General features: G+C 48.2%; 1 long non-coding RNA gene across 1 annotated transcript; it reads left to right on the plus strand.

Moving 5' to 3' along the window:
- Window positions 1-4,219: 4,219 nt before the first annotated feature.
- LOC135373167 (uncharacterized) lies at window positions 4,220-19,060 on the plus strand. Its single transcript, XR_010416307.1, has 4 exons — window positions 4,220-4,299; window positions 4,380-4,512; window positions 14,998-15,096; window positions 18,645-19,060. It is a non-coding gene; the product is annotated as an uncharacterized LOC135373167 (long non-coding RNA).
- Window positions 19,061-20,884: the final 1,824 nt, after the last annotated feature.

Genomic DNA, 20,884 nt, shown 5'->3' on the forward strand with positions numbered 1-20,884 from the left:
CGCAGGTGAAGATGGGCAGCGAAATATCAGAACCAGATGCCACACGTCTTCTTGATCTACTCAACGAATATCGGGAATGCTTCGCCTTCAGACTTGAGGAACTTGGTTGCACTACGCTGGTGTCGATGGACATTAAGGAAACACCTGGAAGCAGTCCCGTCGTATCCCGACCGTATAGGGCAACACCGAAGGAAAGGGGCGAAATATCTCGGATTGTTCAGGAATGGAAGACGCATGGCATAGTGTCTGACACCACTTCACCGTATGCAAGCCCCGTACTCCTAGTAAAGAAGAAAAATGGAGAGAGCAGACTTGTGGTGGACTATAGAAAGCTAAACAGTCAAACAGTCAAGGAGCATTACCCCCTTCCAAATATCGACGATCAGCTTCTGCACCTTGCTGGCAGCCGACTTTACACAACGCTTGATCTCGCGCACGGGTATTTACAAGTTCCCCTGACGGAAGCAGCGAAGGACAAGACAGCTTTCGTAACACCCGATACCACCGGGAGGTTTGAGCGACTCATGTTTGGTTTAACCAACGGGCCAGCAGTATTCCAGCGCCTAATGAACAAGGTGCTAGGGCCGTACAGAAATACAATAGCTTCGTGCTATTTAGACGATGTTTTGGTGCCGGCCAAGGACTGGAATGAGATGCTAGAAAGGCTCCGAAAAATCCTAGGGGCTCTTAAGGAAGCTAAGCTCACACTCCGACTACAAAAGTGTGAGTTCGGAAGGAGCTCAGTTGAGTTTTTGGGGTTTACGCTCGAAGCAGGTAGCATCAAGCCAGGACCACGCAAGGTTCACGCTATACTGGATTTCCCCATGCCACGAAACGCCCACGAATTACGTAGGTTCCTGGGCTTGACTAGTTTCTTCAGAAGGTTTGTGGACCATTATGCTACAAGAGCGGAACCACTGCAAAGACTGCTAAAGGGCAACTCCACTTTCATGTGGGCAGAGGAAGCAAATGCGTCGTTCGAGGACCTCAAACAGGCATTAACGAGCGCACCGACACTCGCACTTTACAACCCAGAGGCGAAGACTGAACTCCATACCGACGCCAGCCAGGATGGCTTGGCAGGCATGCTTTTGCAGCAGGACGACCAGAGACGTTTTCGACTCGTTTACTGCATCAGCAAGCGAACGTCCGAAACAGAGAGGAACTACCATTCCAGCAAGTTGGAGCTGTTAGCTATTGTATGGGCGATAGAACGTCTCCGTCCATACCTGCTCGGGATTCACTTCACGGTAGTGACCGATTGCCAAGCACTGGTGTACTTGAACGCCAACAAGACCCTGAAGCCACAAGTGGCTCGATGGTTCGACCTTGTACAAGAATATGACTTCGAGGTGAAGCACCGAAGCGGAACAAAGATGGCTCATGTCGACTCCTTAAGCAGAGCACCAGTGGAGCCTGGTGATAACACCCTGGAAGATATTGTAGCGGACAAACTCGAAGTACTGCTAACAATGAGTTTAGAAGATCAAATCTTGACTGTGCAGCGACAGGATTCTGATCTCTCGGAAATTATTGCCTTACTGAAGAAAGGCAGGAAGGATCTCACGTCGTCGGATCAAAGTCGGATCAAGGACTTCGAGCTAAAGGATGGACTCCTGATGAAAAGGGTGACGGATGGCGACGAAGTAAAATGGCTTCTTGCGTTGCCAAAGAGCATGCGAAAAAGCATTGTGGTACAGGCACACGACCTAATGGGACACTTCGCAACAGAAAGAACCGTCGCAAAAATCAAGGAGCGTTTTTGGTTTCCTAAAATGAGGCGCTATGTGCGTTGCCATATCAGTAAATGTTTCGAGTGCCTTCTAAACAAATGCCCAAGCGGAAGGAAGCCAGGTTTGCTCCATCCGATTCCACCGGGAACGTATCCATTCGAGGTGATACACGTGGACCACTTGGGGCCCTTTGTGAAAAGCACGAAAGGAAACCAACACCTTCTCGTAGCTGTGGATAATCTTACGAAGTTCGTCAGATTGTTTCCTGCGAAGACTACTACAAGCAAGAGCGTGGTGAAGGCGTTAGAGCAACTTATTCTTGAGAGGGGCCTTCCCCGAAGAATTATCAGTGACCGGGGAACCTGCTTCGCTTCTCACGAGTTTGAAGAATTTTGCCAGTCAAGGGGAGTGCAGCACATTCTCAACTCCTCCAGACATCCTCAGGCAAATGGACAAGTGGAACGCGTGAACCGCGTACTTGTGCCCATCATTTCAACTGCCATCAAGAGGAGAGACCACAAGGACTGGGACGCTGAAATCCCTAGCATAGAGAGAGATTTAAACAACGCAGTATGCAAAACTACAGGCAAGACACCGTTTGAAACATTGCATGGCTACTCGCCCAATTTTTATGACGGTAGACTACATCAGTTAGCGGATGAGAGGAATGACGCGACGTGGAGCGACCCAAGGGAACTGCAAAAGCAGGCCAGGGAGAAAATTTTGGAAGAACAAGAGCACATGAAAGCACACTACGACAAGCGTCACTACAGAGCCACTGAATATCAAGTAGGAGATATTGTTGTCCTACAGCGTGCTCCTGAGAAGACAGGACAACCTACGAAAACGCAACAGAAGTATCGAGGACCACTCGTCGTTACTCAGTGTATTCCAGGAGACACGTATCGAGTGATGGATTTGAGAGAAGGCGGACGACAGCATAAGTTCGCTACTACGGCACATGTCTCGCAGATGAAACTGTGGGGACACCGCGAGGACCCTTCTATAGAAGAGGACGAATCAAACGAAAGTGATGAGGAAGAGGACGTAGAATCCCCAGCGAGTCCTCCAAGGCGGTCACCTCGGAAACGCCGAGAGACAAACACAAACGTATAAAATTGGAGAGAACTAGTACAACCTCTTGAGGACAAGAGAAGTTTCGAGGATGGCCGAATGTAGGGGATTAAACAAAACAAAAATGAAGATGTAGACGCCAGAAGGAAAGTGAGAAGCGCCAGCCAGCGCCAGGCGAGAGACTGTAACCGTATACTCAGAATCCAAAGGGTATTCTCAAGTGTATTGAGACGAAAGGGCGCGTCAGTTCATCGGTGTGAGCGGCGTTGTTCGGAATCATTCCTTTGTGTACCAAAAATGTATTGTGTATTGATGTGTAACACCGTTGGGAAGAAATAAACTACAGGATTACCCAACACTCCGTACGTGTTGTTGTTGGTGGATGTGTTGCTGGGCTCTTGAAAAGCGCTCGAGGCTGTTTTTGTCGTTGTTTGTGGCCCTTCGGCTGGCGAAAATTCGCTTGAACGGTTTCTTTCTGTTGCTCCATAATGGTAGCAGACTTGTCTACATCTTCTAGGAGGCGGGCTTACTTGAGCAGGTTAGTTAGGTCCAAGTCGTGTTGCATTGCTAGTCAAGGAAGTCTCGGCGAGTTCATTGCGAGAATAATCTGGCTCTTTACTTCTGTGTCCGTGTCGGAGAAGCCGCAGTTTCGCGCCAAAAGTCTCAGTCGGAGGTGAAACTGGTCCGTGGTTTCCTCCGGAAGCTGTTTGGTCTGGCGAAACTGCAAAATTTCATATGCCGCGGTAACCTTGGGCTTGAAGTATCCAACAAGTATTGTTTTGGCTTCGAGGAAGACATCAACGTTCTCAGCGTTGTCGACTTGTTGGGTGGCGGGAAGTGTGTCGAACAGCTCATGGACTCGCTCACCTGCGTAGTGTAGAAATAGCGCCTTCTTTTGTGCAGGAGAATATATTCGGCGACCGTATAGCTCTCAAATCGGGAAAGCCATCTTTGCCACTCCGACCCAATTTTTTCACTGTCTGTGATTTCGAAGTTGAAGAACGGGATTGTGATGGCCATCTTGTGCGTGGTTGAGTTAGGCCTAGCTCTCTTGACGCTTCAGTGTGGAGCTTTGTGGCAGTGAGTGGCTGCTGTTTTACTTGTTGCGATGTTTGATGAAGGCAGGCGATCTGATCCCATCCCCGTCGCCAGTGTAGCATCTGAATGGGTGTTGAGTACTAGGAAAGAGCTCGTGACACAGCAGACATATACTGTCGTTTGTATTCCTGAACGAAGGCTGTTCTTCCCAATGCCAGGCGCCCACTTATACTATTTTTAGTGGCAGACATAGTGTGAACAAGCATAATTTAAGTGTCAATACTACACGCGAAACAAAAAGGAGATCAACACAAGTGTTATATGTAGCAGAAGCGCCTGCTGTTTTCCATTTATTAAGGCGGATTTTCTCTCTTAGCTCATGGAAGAGGAGAGGAAGAAATATACGGAAAAGATTGAGTCTATGGCCAGAACACACAGTCTAGATATGGAACAGGTAATTACAAAGTTCCCTCCCATTTTGATAATCATCGGAGGTAAGTCACACATCATTATCTCATGTTTTAACTTCCGCAGATGAAAAAGGCTATAAATACTGCATCTTTAAAGAATCGATTGTGGGACCTTGCGTTGGCGGGGGTACATGGTATCCCCGGTGTTTGCCAAGCTGGAGTCGGCCTCCTAAAATTAGCCCACAAGTATGGTTGAAGTAAGTATCTGCATGAGAATGAGGCACTGTAATGTTCATACTCGTGTACATCAGCTCAGCCATCTCAGCCTCAGGCAACTGATCTGTAGGAATGCAATTCGCTGTCTCTCCGAGTGAACAACTGCGCTTATGCTCGTTATACAGACAGTATAAAACTACTCCACATGGAGATTTTCCGATATGACGCTCGTTCTAGAAACAACAGGCTCCATGAATGAATTCAGGCTACCCAGAGAAAAGAAGCACTGACGCCAGGAATCGAACATGGATCTTCTGATCCCCAGTGGGGCCTGAGTGGGCCGGATTTGGCCATGGAATAATCAACTTTGACATAGCGAGAGTTTCCAGATGACTTAGAAGCACTGAAAATAGAGCCCTGCATTTCCGGAACCGACACAACCCGGGCGTCAAATGAAAAAAAAAAAAAAGAAAGGAAACGGCCCGGGACTTCCCGCTTGTATGCAGCCTAGCTCAATGACGGACTGGACACGACTCGGTGACCCAGTAAGTAGAGCCCTGCGGGAACCCGGTGACCCAGCGAATAGAGCTCAGCCCGGCCTAGCACTTCAATCCGTGACATATGTGTTTCTAGCTGTTACCAAACTAATTTATAATTCATAAATGTATAAGTAAACATACGAGGAGCGCTGGCGGTTTAACGACGCAATAGCACGAGACGAAATTAAATGCAGAACGCACGCTGGCGAGCGTACCGTTGCACTGAGTGTGATTCACACGGAGGATGGATCCCCGGAACCGATCCGCAGACCGCGGAGACGTCGCAGGTGACACCGACAAAATGTGCGTTGTCCCCGTTCCGCGAGAGAGCGGACCCGGTCTGCGGACCTCTTGCCGCCGATCTATAAACAGTCCCCCGTATTCGCAGGAGATCTGAAGAAGGAGTTGCGGTTTTTTACTCGTACCGTCTTGTTTCGACTGGAAACCCAGATGCATTTTAAATGGAAGAAGAACCCTGTATTTTTTCCTTAATCGCAAAGACGGCGAAGTCCGCTGTACTCAGCTGAGAGTATTTTCTTTTTATTTCATTAGTTAATCAATTTCTTCAACAGTGGAATGAGGGGGACGAGATGTATCACAACGTACATTTCAAGAAAAAGTTGTAGGAATGCAATGAAAAGAAAGTACCCCACGCTTGCATCTCTCTGTGTCAGTGAGTGAATTATTCGACAAATAATAAAGATAATGTGAAGAAGATCACGGTTCGCAATCATCCCCATCGCTCTGACCATGGCGCGAGACCGGGCCCAATTCATTCTGGTCTCGGCTTCCATCCCTCGATGGAATTTGTTTACATATTAATTCTCCTGGAGAGGTGTAATATGCGTTAGATTAACCGTGATTCGGAGAAATGCGCCGTATTCTTATGTCTGTTCTTCAAAAGCACATTTGATTACTAAACAGTTGTCTTTATTCTAAAAAATCTCGCTGATGCAGTTACATGTTACCTTTCCAATGGTACCACTTATATGCGGGCTAAGAATGAAGAACTGCACTTACAAATTGAACAGTCACTGCCAGAACTGTGGGTAATTTCCCTTCCGCTGCTGCATAGCTGCCGTGCAAAAACACGCGGTGGCTGTTTCGCAAGAAAAGGCACGTGAAATCAAATCGTATTATAATTATTATTATAAAATAACATGCTTTTATTTTACACACACCTTCGCATTTGCCATGGCTTCGATGTTTCCTGAGAGAAAGTCAATAGTTACATTGCAAAAATATGCGGACAGACCGCGTATTTGGGGAAGCACCGTATGGAAGGTCATTTATTTCATTAGGCTTGTCTCGACAGAGACAGAGATTTTTTGGCAGGGCAAAACCTATCGCGTGATATGCGGCCTAACTAAGGTAACTTTTCTGATGACCAATACCATTCACTGCTTGAAATCCCTGTTCACTTGTTTTCTGGCTATGTAAACGCACGAATCTCAAAGAAAGTTCTCGACATTTTTGGAGGCTGTTCTCGCTTTCGGTCATCCTTCGTGCAGCGCAGCTGTGATGGCACGAAACGTATACTGGACGCGTCTCTTGTGTGGATTATGCACAAAAAATGTCGAGGAAAAAGATATCCAAGCAGCACGCATTTGTAGCTGTTTCAAGCCTAAGATGCCAGTGCACAGAAGAGAGTTTTGGGTGCGGAGCGAAGTGAAGCTGTTGACATACAGCACGAATTGTGCAAGAACTTCGCAAAGAACTTCCAGTTAGCGGTGAGTGGCCGTTCTACGCAATCTCGTACCTCGGGCCTGGGCTATGTTCAAGCAGAGTCAGGTTTCGATCAAATTAACAAGAGCATTTCTCTCTCTCTCTCTCTCAAAAATTCGATTTCTGAGAATCAGAACAGTGATCAAAAGAAAACGAACGCAATCGTTTGTTTCTCAGAATGAAAAGTTCCGGACGCTTTACGCAAGTCCATATGTCAGAGTGATGTAAATACTGCTTTGAAGCACTGGTTGCAAGATAAGATGAAATACACCCAAATCATCAAACAAAATGATGTAGTCCATGGGCGTTCCCAGGATGTTTTCCAGGGGGGCAAAGCGCTTTCAGGGGGGTAAGCGTGCATCCCCCACTACTGACGCCCTCTTTTCCTGGAGGCGGACGTTGCAGACTGTGCAGGTGTTTAGAGGTTCCTGTTACGACATCTGAGAATATTCATGGCGTCCTATGACTAAAGAGTGCACTTTTTCACAAGCTACCTCAGAGCTCCAGGGAGGGGATGGGCCCCCTTGCCCCCCCCCCCTCTCGGCACGCCCATCATGTAGTCCATGGACAGATGGAAAGAGGGAACCTCTAAAGAAACGTTTCATGACACGTTTCATGAGGGAGACGGATAGTATTTTCAAGAGTAATAGCACCGGCATAAAAATGGCAGAAAAGAAATTCTATGCAGTCCCACCAAAGTGGTTTCGCCTGCATCCACATCAAGAACTGTGTGTTCGCACGTATTGTGACAATTTTGATCTCGTACGATCTCGTGGCGTCGTCCACGAACAGCATCAGCACAACGAATTGGAGAAGCATAAAAGGAAATGCAAAACACACACACACACACACACACACACACACACACACACGCACGCACGCACGCACGCACGCACGCACGCACGCACGCACGCACGCACACACGCACACACGCACACACACACACACACACACACACACACACACACACACACACACACACACACACACACACACACACACACACACACTGGAAAACATCAAAGCTCTGTTTCTATGTTAGGAGCCAACACATGTGTGTCTATTCCGAGAATGCAACCACTGTGTAGGAGGGAAGCACCTTAATTTACGAAACCTGCGAATGCACCGAAACGACGAAGTTACAATTCCTTCTTGGGACAAAGGAGGTCTGATTACGAAGACATTGACGGTGGCAATATTATTAAAACAAGTAAGGAAGTTCACTGCACTTTACATTAAATACGCGTATACAGGGTGTTCAAAATGAAGCTTTTACTGGCACTTTATAAATAGGCGAACGAAAGAAAAACTGGTGCTATTTTTCTCTTCCTTGAGTAAGAAACAGGTGCTACATAATTAGGAGCACCTGTTTCTGATATAAGTAGCGTAAACGTATCATCCGGTTTCCTGTCATCGCTGTGTTTGCGTAGAGCTCCTGAACGCTTAATTTTGAACACCCTGTATACAGAATATCCAGAGGAACGCTATCATGATCGAGAAATCTTTTCCGCAAGAAGGGCATATTGTTCTACATTTTGACTTCGCAGAAAACCGGACGATTAATTTCTCTTTTAACGAAGTCAGGGGCACTACTCCAAAAAGAACAGCTTTCCATATTCACGTCGCACAACAATGCTGGGTATAAGAAGCTGCGCCACGGTGAGTGGGTACATGACCCACGACACAGCACATGTGCTGCTTGCATTCGAAAAAATAGTTGGGCTTCTGGGGGATGCTCTACCTATGCTGCCTCATGTAATCTACGTATCCGATGATGCTGCAGTACATTTTAGAAGTAGATTTCAGCTTCTTGAGATGAAAAAAAATATCTTGCTGAAGTGGCTCTTCTCTGCAACTGGAGTCGAAAAAACGCGTGGTGTAACGTTAAACGTTAAAAAATGGTGTACGTTAGTGCCGCTTTAAAACTCATGGCTTCGTTGCACAACATGCGCAGCCCAGTTGTTGGCGAAATTCAAGCCTCCGCACATTCCGTCGGCGTGTTAACAGAGAAAGGGCAACCGACTGCTCTGTTACACCTCATGGCCAGAGAAATCAATAAGTTTCAGAGACCAAACTAGAGGAATAAAATTATATTGTTACAGGTTACAATAGGTCCGAGTACAGTATAGTCCTTGCAGCCCTAGTTCCACAGCTCCACTGTTCGTAGTCCCGCGCCCACAGTTTCCGGTCTCGGGTCACGTGCCCGTTTGCGCAGCCGTCATCGTCTTCTGCTCCGCAACACTACTCCGCCTCCTCCCCCGAAGGAGGCGGAGCGACATCCCGAGGGTGTTGGTCGTTGGCAGGGCCTCAGTACGGCGCCAGACGGTCGATGTGAACTACTACAGGTCTGGATCGCCCAGGACATCTGAGTCGGTACACGACGTCATTCAGTCGCTTCATAACAGTGAACGGTCCTTGCCACGGCCGCTGAAACTTCGGCGAAAGTCCGCGTCTACGCACCGGGTTGTACAGCCATACTAGCTGTTCCTCCGAGAACCCACCACCGTTCGCACGAAGGTCATACCGGGTCTTCATCCGCGTAGACGCCTGCCGCATGCGATCCCTAGCGAACTTGTGGACGATGTCCAACCGTGCGCGTAGCGTACGAAGATAGGTGCTGGTGCTGGAGGCAGCTTCTGAGTCAGGCGTCGGACCAAACACGAGGTCACTCGGAAGACGTAACTCTCGACCAGTGAGCAGCATCGCTGGTGTCTCCTGGGTAGCCTCGTGGACTGCTGTTCGGTAGGACAGGAGGAAGAGGGGAATGAGGTCGTCCCAGTTCCTGTGATTATCGGCCACAAACAGGCTCAGGTGTTGAAGTATCGCGCGATTGAACCGCTCGACCATGCCGTCCGACTGGGGATGGGGCGGTGTCGTGCGCGTGTTCGTTATGCCAAGGCAACGACACATGCCTTGAAACACCTGCGACTCGAAGTTCCTGCCTTGGTCTGAATGCAGCTGCAGCGGGGCTCCGAAGCGTGAAACCTACTCATTCACTAGCGTTTCCGCCACCATGACAGCTTCTTGATTCGGAAGACAATATGCCTCGGGCCACTTTGTGAAGTAATCCATGATGACCAGGATGTACTTGTTCCCGCGCGTCGTCACAGGCAGTGGTCCTAGGATGTCAAGGGCCACTCTTTCGAACGGTACTCCAGAGGCGCACTCCTGGAGCATACCCCTTGTACGTGTGCGTGGCCCCTTTCGCGAAGCACACAGGTCGCAGAACCGGCACCACTCTTCGACGTCCCGCTTGTACTCCACCCAGTAGTACCGCGCTCGGACTTTTGCCAGTGTCTTGTTCACGCCGAACTGACGCCCCGCAGCGCTGCTGTGAATCATCTTCAGAACATCCTTTCTTTGGGCCACTGGCACTATGAGTTGACGCTCGGCAGTTCGCCCATCTGCGGACTCCCACCGGCGGAAAAGGAGTCCGCCGTGCAGTTCGAGCGATTCCCACAGCGACCAGTAGCTCTTTGGCTGCTCAGACTGACGGGACACTTCCTCCCACGGCGGCCGCGCTCCATCGCGCTTTCAAGCGATGACAGGGCGGATGTTTTCGTCGGCTTCCTGCGCCGCCCTCATGGTCTCGCGGTTGGCTTCGGAGTCGACTCCCACTGCGCAGGCCGCTCGCTCAGCAGGTGCGTGCTGAGTGCATTTCCCATCTTTCCCGTCGACACAGGGCAACCTTGACATGGCATCGGCATTCGTGCGATCCCGACCTCGACGGTGTTTCGCAGTGAAGTCGTACTCTTGCAGTGTCTGCAGCCAGCGCGCCACCTGTCCCTCCGGATTGCGAAAGGAGAGAAGCCACTGTAACGCCGCACGATCTGTCCTGAGAGTGAAGTGACGCCCGTATAGGTAATGGTGGAAATGCTGTACCGCCTTGACGACTGCTAGCAGCTCCCTCCGTGTAACACAATAGTTTCTCTCAGGCTTACGGAGCGCCCTGCTAAAGCATGCAATTATCCTCTCATCACCGTCTTACACTTGCGATAGGACAGCCCCTATGCCGGTCAGGCTTGCATCAGTGTCGAGGACAAACGGAGTATCTGGAAGGGGAAATGCAAGGGTAGGCGGTGACGACAGGGAGGACTTCAGCTGGAGGAACGCTTGTTCGCACGGTGGTGTCCATTTGAAATTCTGTCCCTTGTCCAACACTTGGTAGAGGGGGTCTGCAATCTCTGCGAAATGTGGGACAAAGCGACGGTAATACGAACAGAATCCGATAAATGTTCTGAGGCTGGGTTTGTCCGTTGGAGCAGGCCACGACTGGATACAGTGAACTTTGGCAGAGTCGGCTTGTACACCAGCTGCTGACACGAAGTGTCCAAGGTATACGACGGAGGGTTTTAGAAAGTGGCACTTTTTCGGGTTGAGTTTGAGACTCGCCGTACGTAGTCTCTGAAAGACCCGGCGCAGGCGATCGATGTGTTGGTCGAATGTCCTGCTATGCACAATGATGTCATCGATGTAAACCAGGCATACCTCGGGAGGAAGCCCGGACAAGACAGTTTCCATAAGTCGCTGGAAGGTAGCAGGCGCATTACATAAGCCGAATGGCATCACTTTAAACTGCCAAAGCCCGCGGCCAGTGGTGAACGCAGTCTTGTCCTTGTCCTCGGGAGCAACCTCCACCTGCCAGTACCCGCTGCGCAGGTCTAATGTAGAAAACCATGCGGCTCCGGCAAGCGCATGCAGGGTGTCGTCGATGCGCGGCAGAGGTTACGAGTCCTTTTTGGTAACGTTGTTCAAGTGCCTGTAGTTCACGCAAAACCGTGTGGAACCGTCCTTCTTTTTAACGAGCACTATAGGGGAGGCCCACGGGCTGGACGATGGCTCGATGACATCTTGATCCCTCATGCCGCTGATGAGTTTGTCGACCTCCTTGAAACTTGCCAGCGGAAGTCGTCTGGGAGCCTGCTTTATAGGGAAAGCTGTCCCGGTGTCTGTGTGGTGCAGTGCTGCCGTTGTTCTGCCGAGATCTGCCGCTGAGAACGAGAAGACGTCGCGGAATTCCTGAAAGACTGCACGTGCCTTCTCCGCCTGGTCCTGCGCCAGCGACGGTTGGGAACCCTCGATCAGCTCATCGATGTAGTGCAGTAAACTTGTATTGTGCTCCATGGCAGCAGGAGGAGGCGCATCACTCCCGGCCCTCTCTTCTGTGAACTGTATCTCTACAACTTGGGAACACTGCCCCAGACGTTGTCCACGCTGAAGCACAATCGGTGAGGGAGTTGCGTTAAGAACGCGAACTGGTACTGCTCCTTCACCATGATGGACGAGACCGCGGGCAACCATCAGCCCAGCGCTCGGGGGACCTTCCGCGCAAGGCTCGACGACACAGACTTTCGGGGCTTGCCCTGACGACATCCGTCCCGGTATAAGTAATTGCGCGTAGGGCGGCACCGTAACGGTGCGGCGGCACACGACATAGGAGGGGTCCGCGTCAGGGACCAGTTGCCGGTCACCGAGGAGGAGGGTGCCATCTCGGAGGTTCAGCACGCAGTTGTACTCCTTCATGAAATCGTAGCCCAATATACAATGATCCGTTATGTTGGCTACTAGAATGGTACGCCGAAATTCATGTCTCGCAATGGACAAGCAAACCGTGGCGACCCCTTCCACTGGTACGGTGTCCCCAGCAACCGTGCATAGATTTTCCTGAGGTGACGAGTGCGGCGCCTGGTGTCCTTTCGGGAGACTAGCCAGGAAAGACGAGCTGATGAGGCTTATCGTCGCACCAGTGTCAACTAACATCCTACAGTACTGTCCATTCACTTGTCCATCCACATAGAAACCAGCAGTCGAGGGCGCTTTCTGAATAATCTTGAGAGCTGGGCGACGCCCGGTACGCCCAGCTGATCTTAGTTTCCCGACCCCCCGGTGCCACCACGCCGCCCGCGTCCGCGCCTGAAGCCAGCGCGTTGTGGGTCACGCATTGGTGGAGTGGGACAGACGCGTCGCAGGTGGCCTCGGCCTCCGCAGTTCCAGCACGTGGGTGGCTGCGCAGCCCGTATGTCGTACCACGGTGTCGGTGAGGTAGTACTGTGGTCTTCCACTCCGTCCAGCACACTTCGAGCTAAGGCCTAGGTCGTTCTGGCTGCCTTCTTTGGCCGCGTCCACTTCCAGCGCACGGGTTAGTGCAGCCCGCTGCCCGGTCGGGTCCGCTAGTCGAACGCCCTGCTGAACGTCGGGATCGGCTATAGCGTCGACGAAGTATCCCACGGCGACGGTGTCGACGACATCTTGGGCGCAGTCAGCAAACACTATTCGCACTTTCCGCTCAATATCATACGCCAACTCGCTCAGAGATTCCTTTGGCAGCTGGACGTGGCTCCTGAGTTGGGCGAGGTAGAGGCCCCGCTGATGACGGTCCCCGAAACGATGCTCGAGGGTTGCGATCAAGTGTGAGTAGCTACGCCGCTCGGATGCAGACAGCGCTTGAAGGACAGAGAGCGCGGTGCCTCGTAAGGAAGAGACGAGGTGGCTCACCCGTTGCTCGCTAGTCCAGCCATTAGCGTCCGCCACGACTTCGAATTGAGCTAGATAGTCGCTCCAGGGCGTTTCCCCGTTAAACTTGTCTGGCTTTGCGGTCCCACCGGTAGAGACGCCGGCAGGTCCACGTAGCACGCTGACCGGTCTTATGGCGTCATGTGCTCTCCGCCCCATGCTCCATCGACGTAGGGGCCCGCGTATCACCATCCCCGTGTGGCCGCTCTTGTGGCCGGTCCTGCGGTGGACGCATCATCGAAGCAAATTCGGCTCGTATTTGCTCCATCATTCCGCGCATGTTCTCATGAAGGAGAGTCTGCAGCTGCTCCTGCGTGACGGGCCCCGTAACTTCAGATCGCTGGTCAAGGGGCGCCGGTGGTGGTGATTGCTTTCGTCGGCGAGGTGGCATACTTGGGGTGTCCCGAAGTATCAGACTTCTTACACCAAATGTTACAGGTTACAATAGGTCCGAGTACAGTATAGTCCTTGCAGCCCTAGTTCCACAGCTCCACTGTTCGTAGTCCCGTGACCACAGTTTCCTGTCTCGGGTCACGTGCCCGTTTGCGCAGCCGTCATCGTCTTCGGCTCCGCAACAATATGAAGAATGTTCCTTCAACAACGAAGACAGGAAATTCGTTTATCGCAGGTCTGTTGTAACAAAAAAATCCACGGTGGCGCATTCTTGCGGAACGCATCTTGTGTTTTTGCGCGGCAGCGATGCAGCACCGGGAGCGGAGTTACATCCGGCAGTTGTTTTTCATTTTGCAAGCGCGGTTGCTGCATACATGTGATACTGTTGGAAAGACAGCATGCTACTGCATGAGCGAAGTCTGTTCAGCCAAGATCGGAACAAGAGTTTTACCAGCTGTCGCTGTAATAGAAAGAAGCACGACTGGGACACTTTATCAAGCTTTCAAAAAGCGGGGATGCACCATCAACTGGGGGATAGCCAAGAAGAAGACTGAGAGAGCGGGACACACCGAGGGAGGGACAAAAGAAAGAACAAAAAACGGCCCCATGTGCAATGGAACTCCACTGGACGCACGATGATATTGCGTTTTGCTGCTGTCGCACTGCTACACGCTACGCCATCTTCGACTTCAGACCTCAGATCTCCACTGTACAACTTTCTGATCTAAACCACCGGCCCATTTTTATTAATCATGAAACTTGATACAATTTTGACACTGGCTATTAAAAGACTATTACATCGACGTGGCTCACACCGGGAGTACCTGTATGCGGTGTAGTTTTTGAAGGAAAATTGAGATACTACTTTAGGAAAATTTGTATTTGAAAAAAAAAAAAATATATATATATATATATATATAAGCGTCTATATATCTCGAAGGGCGGACCCAAATATATATATATATATATAATGAAGGAAAAAAGCCATTAAAGAGCGTCCCCTGGTTTGCCAATTCCGAACGATGCGCAGCTACCCAGAGCTGCCGCGCCGCAAACACGGTGAAACTCGTGCCCTCTTGTGCTGTCGCATCGTTCCATGAGTATATATATATATATACAGCTCTTCTTATAACTGCACCTGTATATGCCATCAACTGCGATAATAATACATTCAAATAGTATGATTGATGTATAATATATATATTAATATATGATGAATCGATGATTATTATCAGCAATAACAATGACTAGTGAATATATTTTCGATTCTGAAACAGTTATGTCAACCATTGTTTTAGTGCACATATGCGACACACTCGGTTTGTCCGAAGTTTAATGTATTTGCTTTTCTTTCAGGTCCTCGCTGAGAAACCCAGTGGCATACATCGACAGCTTGGCGTTACCTGGCACTGCTCTACCTGTTGCATTGAATTAAGAAATACCCAGGCAGAGCTGGTATATGGGGGTTGGGCACATGTTGGGTAGCGCGGATGTCAATATTGGTTCATTGTTGTATGTGGGCGATTCCATGCGAAATGATCCAGCGGACCTGCTCGGCCCCCACAAAACGATCTCGGATTTTAACGAAATTTTTTTAGCAGTCCCTAATAGTGCAGAACGACACACCACGAAACATTTCTTTCCAAATCTCAATGTGGCGGGTGCTAGACACGAGCAAAGTTCGCAGCGCTGGCGAGAACCGTGTCCTGCGTGAACGGCAGGTTCGGCTAATAAAAAGCACCTAGAACTGTGCGGTTTTCTATGTATATATTTCTATGCGTATAGAGGAATCTATGCTCTACACAGCGTTCCAATCCCGGTTGTCGTGCTGTAATCGGTGCAGGTATACAAAGGCCGGAAGTTTCGCAATTTTCCTCCTACTTCGCGATTTTTTTGTGGAAAATCAAACCATTAAATTTTGATGAATATTTTTTCCTGCCAAGGCCCCAATGAATACTTCAACAGAAAAAATCGCTAGACACGTAACTTTCATAGTCATTGCAGAAAAAAAAAGAGGAAGTATGCGATTTTTCCAAAATTCGCTACAATCGAGCGTAAAACACGCAATGAAGAGGTCGGAAGAGACGCCTGAAACCAACGCAGTGTTATAGGGCGAGCCTTCTCGAGGGTGTTTTTTCGTATACAGGAGAAAATATTTTTTTTTTGTAGTAGAGGGTATTACGACCACAGTGACCCACGTTGCATGTATCCAGTGGGGTGCTATATTTTTTTTCTTGGGCTCCTGTATTAATTCGTTTTATTTTTAATTTTTTTCTGGTCTGGTTGGGTTTTGATGAGCAAGCAATATGCTGTGGCACAGATTTCTGCAAGGTTACCATAATCTTTGCTTCTGTAGCATAACACGCGTATTGCAATCCTGGGTGGTTAAGTTTATGGCATTGTTTTCAGTGCGCGTGGTGCCAGCAACGGAGATTGGGGATTAGCGGTGATGGACAGGTCTAAGTAACACTTTTTGTCGTGTGAGCTAAAGCCCTGCGCGGATGAGCTTTTTGACATCCGTATCCTATCCGAAAAATCCGTCTCTCCCACGGCACGCAGCAATAGTTCAGTTTCTATGCTCGATATATCAGGCCAATTGTCCAGCAAATAACCGTTAGTTCCCGTCAGCACAAAACATCAAAAAAAAAAAAAAGAAAACAGAAAAAGCTGTCACGAAACTTCATCAACACGGGCAACTTCCTCTCTTTCGTTCTGACAGAACTGAAAATGAAAACTCCGGAGCGGCATAGCTTTTCTAGCGAGGACAGGTCGTGAGCGTCCATGATGCTACCATAGGATACACGACAGCAAGTACAGATTTAGCTTCCACGAAGCACAGCAACACATTTTGCACCAAACGGGATAAGTAGAGTTTATTGCAAGTGAAACGCAAGATCGGCGCCGAACGCGCACCTCGACTCGAGACGCCAGAGATCTCTCTCAGATGCGCGAGCGGCTTTCGTACACCTTGTACTGTATGTTCTGTACCTAGTGTGAAGCAAGATCATGGCGCAATCTCGCGGTTTATCCGAGTCTGACCCGGTCCTGAGCCGGCGCCATCCGCGTCCGATCCGCAGATCACAACAAGCGTCCATATTTCATCCGAACCCAGAAGTTTCTTGCGGATATCCGCGGGTATACGCTTCTATACGCGAATGGTGCAAGGCTTTATATAGCTGTGAGCCTCACTGGAACATAGGACAGCATGGACGATGAACCACCACCACGAGATTCCGGCATTTCCAGTACTGCCATGTAAATGACTTTTTTGAACGTTCGTCCTTTCCTCTAGCGTTATAATTTGTTAGACTTTTTGTGGTTAATATTTTTGCTGAATTGTTCAGCATTTAAATGTGACAGTTAAAGGGAACTTTCATCAAGTGAACATGTATCTACACGCCTATAATATCCATACTGGTGAATTGGAACTCCACAACGCTCAACTCGAGTCATGTTCCTTTGGTGCGGGTGGTTGTCATATTGAAAACCAACCAGAAAAAAATCAGAAATACGAGTAATTAAAACGGGAGCCCAAGAAACAAATATAGCACCCCACCGGAAACATGCAACGTGGGTCAATGTGGCCGTAATACCCTCTACTACAAAAAAAATATTTTCTCCTGTATACGAAAAAACACCCTCGAGATTTTTTAATATGTTGTAGAGGAAGGCTCGCTCTATAAAACTGCGTTGGTTTCAGGCGTCTCTTCCGACCTGTTCATTGCGTATTTCACGAATCACGAAGTAGGAGGATAATTGCGAAACTTCCGGCCTTTGTATACCAGCACCGATTACAGCACGACAACCGGGACTTGAACGCTGCGTAAAGCATGGTTTCCTCTATACGCAAAAGAAAACAGCACAGTTCTAGGTGCTTTCTATGAGCCGCACCTGCCGTTCACGCCAGGCACGGTTTTCGCCAGCGCTGCGAACTTTGCTCGTGTCTAGCACCCGCCACATTGAGATTTGGGAAGAAATGTTTCGTGGTGTGTCGTTTTGTCGTAAACATTCGCGATAGTTTTGTGAGGGCCGAGCAGGTCCGCTCGATCATTTCGCGTGGAATCGCCCATGTGTAACCCGGCTCAAATAGGCTAAGTGCTGACATGCCTGCATTGCATATTTGGAATATAGCAACTTCCCTGGCAATTGCCAGGGTTGTTGTTACACTCCAAATATTAAAACAAAAACTCATTTCACCGTTACTCGTTGAATCCTAATCGCTGTTGCCGGTTATCATCTGTTATGGCACCACGAGTAGAGATTGTCCATAAATTTTACAATGTAGCACACGTACATTGAACCAGCCGGTTCAGAAATAAAACTCGAGGTCCACTTTTTCTTTAAAGCTAGTTACGTGCTTAAACACGAAAAAAATTTATTTACCTTCTAGTGTGCCTCTCCTCCGATGACTGTATTCTATACCGGGCTATTGTTATCCTAACCACGTAGCACTCCAACATGATTTTGGACTAGTTCACTCATTGTGCGACACCCGACAAAAGTCACTTCGCATTGAGAAGTGTTGTGTCATACCTTTCCATTATCGCAGACTACGTCTTCACGCAGATTTTGTATATTCAATCAATAACAGCGCCCTTTCCAAGGTAGATTCACATAAATGTCTCTGCGCCGTTCACTCAGATTATCTAACTTGGAGCAAACATTATTGATTTTGTAGTAGACAAGTGTAGCTACGTACTTGGTTATAATGGGCGGAATCCCAAACTCGCTCCTCAGCAGCTCAACAAGTTGGCTTGTACCTATTTAGTGCATCCAGTACATCTGCTTAAATCAACTTCGCGAACTGCATTACGGTTTTGCAAACCTGAGACGCGAGGTTCTTTATTAGTGACTTCACACGGTTTTTCTCAATTTAATTGATCAAACAGCAATTATAGCTTTCTAATCTTGGTGAATGCCGTCGAACATTGAGGTTACCACTTGTTCATTAATATACCATCAAGTAGCCCGCCAATATCTCATTCGTCCACATTCTTTCCCAGGGTTCGAGAATCAGCTCACTGCCTTTTTTCAGCCAAACTGTTACTGATTGAACCGGCCTCCTTTCACAAAGAGCGTATATTATAAACCACTGCGACTTTACTAGGACCACATATGTGATGCTACTTCGTATCCTTAATCTCCTTGCTGCCTGAGGTGCACCTACTAACCTTTTGATTATTTGCTATTGCCATTGTTTATTACTTCGCTGTGGACTACCTACATGTCTAGTGCACTACAAGTGCTACTTTGTTACAGAGAATAATGTGATGTGTTTAGTTATGTTTTTGTTTTTTCTTGCGGGTAATTACCGATTATGAGTTACTAGATTTTCTAAGACTACTTTTATGTGTCTGCCTTTAGTTCTTGCTCAATAGATTCCGACTCGTAAAACGCCTGCAATTCTATTCTATTCTTGTTCGAATGACGCTTTAACCAAGATCTCTTCCCTTCTCATTCATATATTCTCATTGTTATGTAACTTATATTCTCTAACTGTATACCTGCTATCAAAATAAAATTGCAATTCGGAAAGAGGAATTTTCATGAGAAACTTTGGTAGTCCTATAATTTGCAGGATAAATTATAAAGGTGTTGTGTACTGTTCAGGAGCAACAGCTACGGATGTCATAGGTTTGTCTACCATTGTTCGATAATTTCCTGCAAGGCGTCTGCTTACACCTTCCTCGATGAGCATGGTGTAGCATGGTATTCTTCTCTCCAGTTGCACCATATCTGGAGCCAGATATGGTATGTCAATGCAATCAGGGAGTGTAGCTCATCAGTCCTGTAGTAGGCTCCTTACAATATATTTTCTAGGTGGCGTACGCTCAAGCTCCAACTGTGGTGCAACATAAGCTCATTCCATGAGCTCAGTATTATCATGAAATATAAAATGATCAATCAAATCTGATATACCAAACGATAAAATTCCTACACAGAAAGTTGGAACTACATAAGTACGAGTGCAACCTGTGGTGTAGAAAGAGAGGTTCAAAACAGGTGACTCCCTTTCGATATGTCAAATTGTGACACATGTAGTATAACCCTGCTTTTGGACAGTCTTCCACAGCGGAAAGATGCGGCTCTACCCCAGCACATCGCTATATCGCACACAACAAAAACGTTTTTCTAATCCAATAGAAGCCAATTCTAGTTCAATTGCTTGACGTTGCCAAACCGCACACGATCAAATAGGGCGCTCAACAGCAGCTCCTCTGCAGCTCTATCTTAAATGTCCAAAGTAACGTGATTAGAGTGACACCCGATAGCACAACTCTACGTTGTTCCTCCTCGACGTGCCACATCAACACGAGAACTTCGTCGTGATGTTTTGCCACGTACCGCACTCCTATGACACCACAAACAAGTTGCAGGACATCATCCCCAAGAACACACACACACGGTCCTTAGGATGTCCTCACAGTGTCATCGTGTCCTCGTCTTTCGAGGTGTATCCCCATAACGTCCTGAGGATGACACTCGCGTACTGTCCGTGGAGAGTCGTTCAGGTACGTCCTGTGCCTACCCCTATGGGTAGCTAGCGGGACGGGAAATATTACTTTTTCAGATTACCTGTTCAGACTACCTAGACACATTTGCTTTGTTTTGGGGTTGATCCTTGGACATGATTGAGCGTAAAATTATCGGTCTTAAAAAAGACTGTCTGTCGTATACATGGAGCATTTCTCGTGGAAAGGACAGAAACGCGTTATTCTGTAGCACTCCTTTTAATTTTCAAAGTACATACCTGGGTGTCTCAAACCAAAATGAGTCAGAAACATTGCCTTTGCAGTGATGCAGAGCTAGTAGTTCAATCATTTTCTCGCTTTGGGTATTTAGTGTTTGCGTAATCGAAACAAACGTGGACAACTTACCCTTCGTTTTCTGCAGTAGCGAGCGGGTCTGTCGAATCTACGGAGGGTTATGTTATAAGTAATAAATAGTATCAGTTTTCGCTTTCGGAAGGTAATTCTAGTGCCTTTCGGAATGAGTTTCTCGGACATTGCGCCTCTGGCAGGTTTTTTTTTTCTTTGTCTTTTATACCTGTCTGCTTTCTTTTTAAACCGTTCTGCTTATTGTCTGTTGTGGATTGCACTAGAAAAGAGCAGCCAGACTTTATTGCGGCAGTTTACCAAGATGTATGCAATCAGTAAAAGCACTTGGAAGAAAAAATAAGACGCTATAAAGTGAAACTAGGACTCGTCTCTGAAGTGTCATCACTCCCTCCTGAAATTGTCCT

This window comes from Ornithodoros turicata, unplaced genomic scaffold (genome assembly GCF_037126465.1).
Source record: "Ornithodoros turicata isolate Travis unplaced genomic scaffold, ASM3712646v1 Chromosome211, whole genome shotgun sequence".
NCBI lineage: Eukaryota > Metazoa > Arthropoda > Arachnida > Ixodida > Argasidae > Ornithodoros > Ornithodoros turicata.